General features: G+C 39.8%; 1 long non-coding RNA gene across 1 annotated transcript in view; it reads right to left on the bottom strand.

The window, feature by feature from the left end:
* The window catches only part of LOC106950134 (uncharacterized), a 16,515-nt gene extending 7,386 nt beyond the window's left edge, over nucleotides 1–9,129 (bottom strand). Inside the window, exons 1-2 of the long non-coding RNA XR_001425555.1 lie at nucleotides 9,120–9,129; nucleotides 5,116–5,120 (exon numbers count right to left, since the gene is read on the bottom strand). This is a non-coding gene — a long non-coding RNA (uncharacterized LOC106950134). The remainder of the gene's footprint in view (nucleotides 1–5,115; nucleotides 5,121–9,119) is intronic.
* Between the last annotated feature and the right edge of the window lie 2,091 nt (nucleotides 9,130–11,220).

The raw sequence follows: 11,220 nt of genomic DNA, 5'->3' as shown, positions 1-11,220 counted from the left end.
ATATATAAGTATTTGTACCTCTAATTTTTCAACATTTTGTCAGGTTTATTGGAATTTTATAAAATCGACCAGCACAAAGTAACACATAATCATAAAGTGGAAGAGTCATGAACCTCTTTCAAAAATAATCACAAAGTAGCCAGAGTAAAACAATGTGTTGAAAACAATTCATACAAACTTTAGAAAGAGGAGAAAACGTCAAAAGTGTCTATAATTTCTTTTCTTTTTTTTTTTTTTAAGAAAACATCTGCTGATCTTTAGGGGTGTTTCTTGGAAAAGTTCACTGTTTCTTTGGAACCTGGTTTGTTCATTTACTTTACACTTAATAGAGTAGTTTTGTAACTTTACAGTCTCATTCGTTTGGATGTTATCAGTGGTTCCTGATAATATCAGGCGGTTGCTGGTCAGGCCAGTGGAGCAGGCTCATCAAAACTCTGAATTGATCCCGACAAGGAAGAGATTTCATAAAAATAAAAATAAAAACTAAATATGCAGAAGCAAAAACACAAGAATGTGTGATATGTGTTTAATTTAAAACATACTTGGATTTTGAAAAAACTAACCTATTGACCAACAGAAGTGACAAATGCTGTCAAAGTGTATGATTATTGCTACAACTCACCGAGTGCTAACTGAGGCAGGTCACACTGACCTTCTGGCAAACAACCTCAGTTAGCATCTCTACAAAATGCTTAATGTTTGGCATGAACAGTCACAATGATGAGGATAATTTGATGTTATACCTCAGAACTGGTCTGGGAAGAGCTGTCTTCCTGACAGGAAGGGACTCCAGTTTGAGAAGCTGTTAGACAGGATGATGTCTGCAACCTTTGTCTACTCTGGGCCCTGTTGATGAATGCTGACAAAACAGGGGTTTTTATTGAGTTCAGGTTGTAATCCTTACACTGGTCTAAAGTTGCTTTAAACTGCTTAAAAAAAAAACAAACAAAAAAAAACAATGCAACAAAGTTTTCTATGCTGTTGTTTAAATGTGGATAGAATGATTAGATTTATTTTGTCCACTTTGACACTCTACAGGTTTTGTTGTCTGATCAGAGCATCTTCTGCCACATGCTTGCTCTGTCCCCTACTTTGCTTGGAAAAACTATAATTAGGACGCCAAACAGTTTTCTTTTAACAAAGTCTTCTTTCGTCCATTTAGGTAAAGTGAGTGGCTGATAGTTCACCCACCTGAGTCATGGATCTCTGCAAACTCCTTTAAAGTAAAATGCTCTATATCAGGCAGCAAGAGCAACAACAAGGTGCTTTCTGACCAAGAAACGTCACCCGTCATCTGAACCCTTAGTAATAGTCACTACACATCTCTAAGACACTAAACAGGAAATAAGTTTGAACCAGAATATGCCTCGCGTGGAAGCTGAGAACCGAATGTTGTAATTTTACTCTTGCAGGTCTGATGGGCAGGAAAAACCACCTCAGTTCTGTTTGTGTATTCACTCAGGTCTTCACAGAACAGCTGGATTTATACTGTGATTAAATTACACACTCACAGACTGTTTACCAGTAACACGACTTCTCATTGCAGTTGTTTGCATTGAATTTAAATCAATATATTGCGTGCTGGGATTTAAATTTTAAAAACAGTCAGAAAACCATGTATTATTTTTCTCCCGCTTCCTAATTATTCACTACTTTGTTTGGATACGTCAAACAAAAGTCCCCAAAACCCACATTTGAGAGTGTGGTTTTAATTTGATAAAGTTATGAATTTTTCAACAAGTCACTATACGTTTAAAAAAAAAAAAAGTTAGCCAGCCTTTGCTTTTGACCATAAATCCTGGCTGCAAATCTTAGTCTGCTGTAGCAGCTATTGGGTCCTGTGACATCCTGTGGGCTGAGTCTGATTCCCTGAAGCCTGTTTTGGTATGCGGTGAGTGTGTCCCCCGGGAAATATTGTGTTACACCGGCTGCTGGTTTTTGGATCAGAAATATACACAGAATACGGCGGTACGAGGAGCTGAGGAGTGCGGATAAAAAAATACTGATGTCATGTTTGGATAAGTGGTTTGCAGAGGTGCTCAGACATTCAGGGCAGTATTTAATCTGCCCACATGCTTCATAATCATTGTTTTTGAAATCTGAATAGCAACATGAACAGATGTACATATTTCTATATATATATATATATATATATATATGAGAATCCATTCAAACTGGGTGTCCACATGTTCCCACTTAAGGGCATTTCTGTTTTTTTTTTTTTTCACATAATCAAAAATGACAATGGAACAATACACATCTATTTAGGCGCTTGTGTCTCTGAAATGCAACCAGTGCGAACGAGGAGGTGCAGCAGGCTCTGCGCGGCAAAGAAGTTGAAGGAGTTCAGTACCTTCACGAGTTACGCCACACTGCCTTGCTTTGTGTGCAGGCCTGTTTCCTGCATTCACAGGAAACAGCCTCATTGAAAACAGATTTTTCCCTGACAGTTGATTTGGGGCAAAGCCCAGCTGAAACGACTATCAGCTGCTGCAGCCTGAACTCGGAGAAGGAAGAAGGAATGGCGAGAGAGGGCAGCTTTGAAACTCATCCCCCTCATCTTATGGGGCGTGGGGGTATTTCCTTCATTAGTTTCTCTTTTTATTACCACATACTCTTCTTCTTCTTCTTCTTCTTCTTCTTCTTCTTCTTCTTCTTCTTCTTCTTCTTCTTCTTCTTCTTCTTCTTCTTCTTCATTCTCCGCAAGTGAGGCTCATGTTTCCCCCGCAAAGCAGTGTTTGGTTTTCTAAATGTCAACACACGGGAGCCTAACTGCGTGGAGGACTTAGCCCGGCCTCCGCGGTTCAGAGGGGATCCACGCAGAGCGGCGGTCAGATGGAGCTGCCGGGGTCCAAACATAAATATAGCGAGCAACATGCCATCACAGCATGCTTTTAACCCTTCAATCAGAGACAGTTAACATCTGAGCATCACTGTAAAGATCAGCCATTCAACCGCCGGGTATATAAAACTGCCAAGAGAAATCTAAGTGACCCAGGTCTCAACCCAAACAGAGCTTCTCTGCTGCACATGTCAGGAACATGGATAGTTTCACACGCAGCTGCGAATTTACAGCTCTGCGTTGCTGTTTAGCTTGCGCAACTGTAGTATGAGTAAAGATTTTACAGTTTCAGTTCATCTAATTCATCTTTTTTTCTTGAGGAGAAATGTTTACTTCTCCACAGCCCTCCATCCCCAATTAGCATACATTGTTTTACTGGAAATTCCTGAAATGGCAAAGCAGTTTTTGTTGTTGTTGTTATTGTTGTAATATTGGTTTGATTCCCTCACAAAACATCATTAGTAGTACATCATTTCTAATGTGAGACTGGGAAAAGTGCAGGCGACTCCTCAGCAACCCAAAGGAAGGAATAGCTCCTTAAATTTACCCGGGCATCACCCAGTAGCAGCCATCATTCCTCTCGGGTGCTGTAGCCTGGATTACCATGGCGATAACCTTGGGGTCAGGGGAAGTGTGCCAGGCGTTGGACCCCCCACACAGCAGGCAGCATCCCCAAGAGGCTGCACAGTTACGTCTCTGGAGACAATTGTTTACCTTATGTCGGTTTAAAGTGGCCTAAGTGACCGAGCAGAAGTCGAACTTAAACAATAACAGAATCTCTCCTGTTTCTTGGGATTTTAGGACGGGAACTGGTTTGTACCATCTGCGCTGATATAAGTGGATTAGCAAAACACAAAGCATTTTCACTGCAGCTGTGTGGGAAATTTCTCAGAAACAAAGCCTTCCGGTTTATTATTTATGTGGTAAAGAACACATTAAAAAAGTTAAAGTGGCTGGGAAATAATATGGAAGAATATGAAGATTTGAGATTTTTATTTTTTTATTTTTTTGCTGAACTCAATTTAATAAGTTACAAATATGGTTCTGCCTTTAGCCTACAAAGGAATTTGCTTTGATGGGAACACTTTTAATGTATTTGCATAGTGCAAACATGTCATGAAATGCTAAAGAGGGTTTTTTTAAATCTTGAAAATATTGTTCACAGGGGCATGCTGACCACCACCGTGTTCTCATTACTCCTCTCATTGTAAGTGCATAGGAAGTGGAAACATTATTCATGTAAATGTTGAAAGCAAAGAGCTGCATCATGTGCACATATGAAGATGTGACGTCATGCAGTTTTCATCCACTAAACTTTCCATTTATATACTTGCATGCATCGCTTCATGGAGTTTTCGTGAACCGTAAGCCATAATCATAAAAAAAATAACAGAAAAAATGTTAGAAATATATCACTGTGAACAATAAATTAGTTTCACTTTTTTTCAAATTGAGTTACTTAACATAAGTAATCCTTCGGATGTTCTTATAAACTAGAGATAAACTTGCAGGACTTAATACACTAACTTACCTGTAACTTTGTTAAAGGCTGTGCAGATATTTCCCTTTTTTAGATGCAGTCCACACAGCAAGATGCTTCAAACCCTGTGCATTACACACAGCAATGATGTCTCCATCGCAAATGGATGCACTAATTAGACCATTGCTGTTAGTCTGTAAGATGTACCTACAAGCCAAAAATATTACTTATTTGAAATCCAGACACAAATATATTGACAGACATTATTGTTTTTATGTATATAGTATTTTTGTTGCATTCTTGCAGAAATTAGAGCTAAAATTGCCTACCCATTCAGTGGTTATTTCTTATCTGCATTTTTTTTTTTTTTTTTTGCAAGAGCAAACATTTATCCTGTTTATTCCATCCTCCCTTTCTGCACACATTGGGTGGCAGAATCCTGCAACGTTGAATCACTTCACTTCAGATAGATTCTCAGAGACTCTGTGGATGTCCTTTTTATATTCAGTCAATTTTGACATATCACAAATTCAATAAGTTCATTTGTTTCTCCTTTACTTGTTTTTTTTTTTTGCATTTTGTCATATTTTGTGTTTGTATATTATGCTTGCCGTCTTTCCTAATGGTACCGGTAAAATAAACATTTTAGTTGTAACTTGTTTATGCAGATAAAATGAATACTACTGTCACTGCATTAACACAAAACGTAGACAATATATTATTTGTTGAATGATGTTTTTCTAACAAGTGGACTGTCAAAGCTGTGAAAATGAATATGATTAATGCTTTAAACCTTCTCTTATGTGGATCCTTATCATCAGTCTTCATCTTGGCCAACACTCTTCTCTCTGCTGCATGCCGGTCAGGCTCCATGCTTATCTTTTGTTCTGGTGGGACAGACCTCATCTTACCTTCCAGGTGCTCACATTAGCCTCTTGTATCTTAGCAACCAGTCAGTGAGCTGCATCTTGGAGCGATGAGGGAGATGTGGGCTCACTGTGGACTCCACAAGCACCACCCCTAAATCATTCAAAACATCCGCCCGATTGAATCCTGTGTTATTCCTGCAATACTAAAACTTTGTCCCAGGTTCACATATACCCCATCCTTCACAATAAGCAAAACAGGTACTAGCATAAAAGCACTAAATCCCACCGAGGACAGGAATGAATGCACAACGGATTCCTTTAAATCTAGACTAAAAACCCCACTGGTTCAGATGTGCTTTTGAAGCACAATAAATGAAACATTGACCAACATTTTCATGTGCAACAATGGCAACGCTTATTGGTTTACTGTGTGGTGTCTTTATGACAGAGCACTTTGCCTTGCTGCTGAAATGTACCACACAAACAAACTTGACTGACTGACTGATAAATAGCTTTAGGGAGAGAACCTGAGTGCTGAAAGCTACGCAAAGTGAAGGTTTCTGCAACTTCCCATGTGGGAGAGGGGGATTCTGTCCACAAAGCTTTTCACAGGGGGGGGGGGGTTGGAGGAGAGATGCTCTTTTTTTTTTTTTACACAGCCAAACAGTTTTGGACCAGGCTTCAGGGTGTGTGCTGCAACCTTCGGCTGGGAAAGAATGTGCTCTCTTCTTCCTTTTATGCCTCCTGCTCTTGTCTATATTTGAACATGAGAACCTCAGCTGTGGTGTACCAGATGCTTTTTCTCTGGGTTCAGACTGGGAGTTTCTTCTTGGTGTGGCCTTGTGATTAAACACTGTGGCAGGGAGAGAATTTGAGCAGCTTGGGACTCCCTCCATCGGTCAGAGTCCCCATGCAGCAATACAGCTCTGCGGTCACAGGGAGACTGAAGCTATTATCTTACACATTGTTCAAATTTAGGTATCGGATTTTGGTCGCAGTCCCTGCTGATTTTCTTTTCTTTCTCGAAAAACAGTCAGGGAGCATTTGTGTGGCCTTATTTTATGTCCAGTTGGTCAGTAAATTATTGGCATGATGAAGATAAGGGCTTTTTAAAATATCACATATCAGAGCAAAAATAGCAACGTGGTCTTAACCAAAACCAGATGAGCTGCAGGGGCAAACGTCTCCCCCTCGGTGTTTATACTGAGAGTCCCACTTTCATTCTGCACGTTTTCTGTCTTCTTTTATCACCTTTATCTTGTTGCAGCTTGTCACGGCTGTGCGAACATCACAGTGCAGATCGCTGTGATTTTTAGAGGTGGGGTTCAGCAAGTGGTCCGTTGCCCCGTTTCTTTCACTAAAGCTTTTTACACCAGGATGTTAGGAGGAAGGGGAGGGTGGGAGCTGCACAACACTGCCTTGTACTGATGTGCTAACAATAACAAACTATTCAGAAACTGCATATGAACCGACAATAACTTACTGTAGGGTTGTACTATTCCCAATTTTAGTAGCATGCGTCTTCTTTCTGGAAGTTGTATTCAAGTCTTGGAGTGGCCTAGTCAAAGTCCAGACTTTAATCTATGGATGGAGCAAAATATTAGGGTCATGGGAAGGAGGTCTTCGAATCTTAAACACCTGAACCTCATCACTACAGACAAATTGTAAGAATACCAGAGAAGTAAGACAAAAAGTTGGTCAGCAATTAACAGAAGNATTAGGACGCCAAACAGTTTTCTTTTAACAAAGTCTTCTTTCGTCCATTTAGGTAAAGTGAGTGGCTGATAGTTCACCCACCTGAGTCATGGATCTCTGCAAACTCCTTTAAAGTAAAATGCTCTATATCAGGCAGCAAGAGCAACAACAAGGTGCTTTCTGACCAAGAAACGTCACCCGTCATCTGAACCCTTAGTAATAGTCACTACACATCTCTAAGACACTAAACAGGAAATAAGTTTGAACCAGAATATGCCTCGCGTGGAAGCTGAGAACCGAATGTTGTAATTTTACTCTTGCAGGTCTGATGGGCAGGAAAAACCACCTCAGTTCTGTTTGTGTATTCACTCAGGTCTTCACAGAACAGCTGGATTTATACTGTGATTAAATTACACACTCACAGACTGTTTACCAGTAACACGACTTCTCATTGCAGTTGTTTGCATTGAATTTAAATCAATATATTGCGTGCTGGGATTTAAATTTTAAAAACAGTCAGAAAACCATGTATTATTTTTCTCCCGCTTCCTAATTATTCACTACTTTGTTTGGATACGTCAAACAAAAGTCCCCAAAACCCACATTTGAGAGTGTGGTTTTAATTTGATAAAGTTATGAATTTTTCAACAAGTCACTATACGTTTAAAAAAAAAAAAAAGTTAGCCAGCCTTTGCTTTTGACCATAAATCCTGGCTGCAAATCTTAGTCTGCTGTAGCAGCTATTGGGTCCTGTGACATCCTGTGGGCTGAGTCTGATTCCCTGAAGCCTGTTTTGGTATGCGGTGAGTGTGTCCCCCGGGAAATATTGTGTTACACCGGCTGCTGGTTTTTGGATCAGAAATATACACAGAATACGGCGGTACGAGGAGCTGAGGAGTGCGGATAAAAAAATACTGATGTCATGTTTGGATAAGTGGTTTGCAGAGGTGCTCAGACATTCAGGGCAGTATTTAATCTGCCCACATGCTTCATAATCATTGTTTTTGAAATCTGAATAGCAACATGAACAGATGTACATATTTCTATATATATATATATATATATATATATATGAGAATCCATTCAAACTGGGTGTCCACATGTTCCCACTTAAGGGCATTTCTGTTTTTTTTTTTTTTCACATAATCAAAAATGACAATGGAACAATACACATCTATTTAGGCGCTTGTGTCTCTGAAATGCAACCAGTGCGAACGAGGAGGTGCAGCAGGCTCTGCGCGGCAAAGAAGTTGAAGGAGTTCAGTACCTTCACGAGTTACGCCACACTGCCTTGCTTTGTGTGCAGGCCTGTTTCCTGCATTCACAGGAAACAGCCTCATTGAAAACAGATTTTTCCCTGACAGTTGATTTGGGGCAAAGCCCAGCTGAAACGACTATCAGCTGCTGCAGCCTGAACTCGGAGAAGGAAGAAGGAATGGCGAGAGAGGGCAGCTTTGAAACTCATCCCCCTCATCTTATGGGGCGTGGGGGTATTTCCTTCATTAGTTTCTCTTTTTATTACCACATACTCTTCTTCTTCTTCTTCTTCTTCTTCTTCTTCTTCTTCTTCTTCTTCTTCTTCTTCTTCTTCTTCTTCTTCTTCTTCTTCTTCTTCTTCATTCTCCGCAAGTGAGGCTCATGTTTCCCCCGCAAAGCAGTGTTTGGTTTTCTAAATGTCAACACACGGGAGCCTAACTGCGTGGAGGACTTAGCCCGGCCTCCGCGGTTCAGAGGGGATCCACGCAGAGCGGCGGTCAGATGGAGCTGCCGGGGTCCAAACATAAATATAGCGAGCAACATGCCATCACAGCATGCTTTTAACCCTTCAATCAGAGACAGTTAACATCTGAGCATCACTGTAAAGATCAGCCATTCAACCGCCGGGTATATAAAACTGCCAAGAGAAATCTAAGTGACCCAGGTCTCAACCCAAACAGAGCTTCTCTGCTGCACATGTCAGGAACATGGATAGTTTCACACGCAGCTGCGAATTTACAGCTCTGCGTTGCTGTTTAGCTTGCGCAACTGTAGTATGAGTAAAGATTTTACAGTTTCAGTTCATCTAATTCATCTTTTTTTCTTGAGGAGAAATGTTTACTTCTCCACAGCCCTCCATCCCCAATTAGCATACATTGTTTTACTGGAAATTCCTGAAATGGCAAAGCAGTTTTTGTTGTTGTTGTTATTGTTGTAATATTGGTTTGATTCCCTCACAAAACATCATTAGTAGTACATCATTTCTAATGTGAGACTGGGAAAAGTGCAGGCGACTCCTCAGCAACCCAAAGGAAGGAATAGCTCCTTAAATTTACCCGGGCATCACCCAGTAGCAGCCATCATTCCTCTCGGGTGCTGTAGCCTGGATTACCATGGCGATAACCTTGGGGTCAGGGGAAGTGTGCCAGGCGTTGGACCCCCCACACAGCAGGCAGCATCCCCAAGAGGCTGCACAGTTACGTCTCTGGAGACAATTGTTTACCTTATGTCGGTTTAAAGTGGCCTAAGTGACCGAGCAGAAGTCGAACTTAAACAATAACAGAATCTCTCCTGTTTCTTGGGATTTTAGGACGGGAACTGGTTTGTACCATCTGCGCTGATATAAGTGGATTAGCAAAACACAAAGCATTTTCACTGCAGCTGTGTGGGAAATTTCTCAGAAACAAAGCCTTCCGGTTTATTATTTATGTGGTAAAGAACACATTAAAAAAGTTAAAGTGGCTGGGAAATAATATGGAAGAATATGAAGATTTGAGATTTTTATTTTTTTATTTTTTTGCTGAACTCAATTTAATAAGTTACAAATATGGTTCTGCCTTTAGCCTACAAAGGAATTTGCTTTGATGGGAACACTTTTAATGTATTTGCATAGTGCAAACATGTCATGAAATGCTAAAGAGGGTTTTTTTAAATCTTGAAAATATTGTTCACAGGGGCATGCTGACCACCACCGTGTTCTCATTACTCCTCTCATTGTAAGTGCATAGGAAGTGGAAACATTATTCATGTAAATGTTGAAAGCAAAGAGCTGCATCATGTGCACATATGAAGATGTGACGTCATGCAGTTTTCATCCACTAAACTTTCCATTTATATACTTGCATGCATCGCTTCATGGAGTTTTCGTGAACCGTAAGCCATAATCATAAAAAAAATAACAGAAAAAATGTTAGAAATATATCACTGTGAACAATAAATTAGTTTCACTTTTTTTCAAATTGAGTTACTTAACATAAGTAATCCTTCGGATGTTCTTATAAACTAGAGATAAACTTGCAGGACTTAATACACTAACTTACCTGTAACTTTGTTAAAGGCTGTGCAGATATTTCCCTTTTTTAGATGCAGTCCACACAGCAAGATGCTTCAAACCCTGTGCATTACACACAGCAATGATGTCTCCATCGCAAATGGATGCACTAATTAGACCATTGCTGTTAGTCTGTAAGATGTACCTACAAGCCAAAAATATTACTTATTTGAAATCCAGACACAAATATATTGACAGACATTATTGTTTTTATGTATATAGTATTTTTGTTGCATTCTTGCAGAAATTAGAGCTAAAATTGCCTACCCATTCAGTGGTTATTTCTTATCTGCATTTTTTTTTTTTTTTTTTTGCAAGAGCAAACATTTATCCTGTTTATTCCATCCTCCCTTTCTGCACACATTGGGTGGCAGAATCCTGCAACGTTGAATCACTTCACTTCAGATAGATTCTCAGAGACTCTGTGGATGTCCTTTTTATATTCAGTCAATTTTGACATATCACAAATTCAATAAGTTCATTTGTTTCTCCTTTACTTGTTTTTTTTTTTTGCATTTTGTCATATTTTGTGTTTGTATATTATGCTTGCCGTCTTTCCTAATGGTACCGGTAAAATAAACATTTTAGTTGTAACTTGTTTATGCAGATAAAATGAATACTACTGTCACTGCATTAACACAAAACGTAGACAATATATTATTTGTTGAATGATGTTTTTCTAACAAGTGGACTGTCAAAGCTGTGAAAATGAATATGATTAATGCTTTAAACCTTCTCTTATGTGGATCCTTATCATCAGTCTTCATCTTGGCCAACACTCTTCTCTCTGCTGCATGCCGGTCAGGCTCCATGCTTATCTTTTGTTCTGGTGGGACAGACCTCATCTTACCTTCCAGGTGCTCACATTAGCCTCTTGTATCTTAGCAACCAGTCAGTGAGCTGCATCTTGGAGCGATGAGGGAGATGTGGGCTCACTGTGGACTCCACAAGCACCACCCCTAAATCATTCAAAACATCCGCCCGATTGAATCCTGTGTTATTCCTGCAATACTAAAACTTTGTCCCA

The sequence above is a fragment of the Poecilia latipinna genome, unplaced genomic scaffold (assembly GCF_001443285.1).
Source record: "Poecilia latipinna isolate Pla-1442-1.1 unplaced genomic scaffold, P_latipinna-1.0 Scaffold24, whole genome shotgun sequence".
Classification (NCBI taxonomy): domain Eukaryota; kingdom Metazoa; phylum Chordata; class Actinopteri; order Cyprinodontiformes; family Poeciliidae; genus Poecilia; species Poecilia latipinna.
The sequence above is the reverse complement of the archived record's forward strand: the minus strand, read 5'-3'. Positions and strand labels throughout refer to the sequence as shown.